The 327-nt window shown below is 40.4% G+C and overlaps 1 pseudogene; it reads right to left on the reverse strand.

The window, feature by feature from the left end:
- Positions 1–131: 131 nt before the first annotated feature.
- On the reverse strand, positions 132–228 carry LOC112391998 (uncharacterized; annotated as a pseudogene).
- Between the last annotated feature and the right edge of the window lie 99 nt (positions 229–327).

Consider the following 327-nt stretch of genomic DNA (forward strand, 5'->3'; position numbering starts at 1 on the left):
TTTTTTTTTTTAGCCACGCCCCGCAACTTGTGGGATCCTACTTCCCCAACCAGGGATTGAACCTGGGCCCTCAGCAGTGAGAACTTGGAGTCCTAACCACTGGACTGCCAGGGAATTCCCTCTATCTTTTTAAAAATATATAATGCTTCACGAATTTGCGTGTTATCCTTGGGCAGGGGCCATACTAATCTCTGTATTATGCCAATTATATGTACAGCTGAAGTCAGCACTGGAATACTATTTTATGAGTAAAAATGAACTTTTTAAATATTTTATTATTTTTTAAATTTTTTTGTGGTACGTGGGCCTCTCACTGCTGTGGCCTCT

This window comes from Neophocaena asiaeorientalis, unplaced genomic scaffold (genome assembly GCF_003031525.2).
Source record: "Neophocaena asiaeorientalis asiaeorientalis breed wild unplaced genomic scaffold, Neophocaena_asiaeorientalis_V1.1 C47337206, whole genome shotgun sequence".
NCBI lineage: Eukaryota > Metazoa > Chordata > Mammalia > Artiodactyla > Phocoenidae > Neophocaena > Neophocaena asiaeorientalis.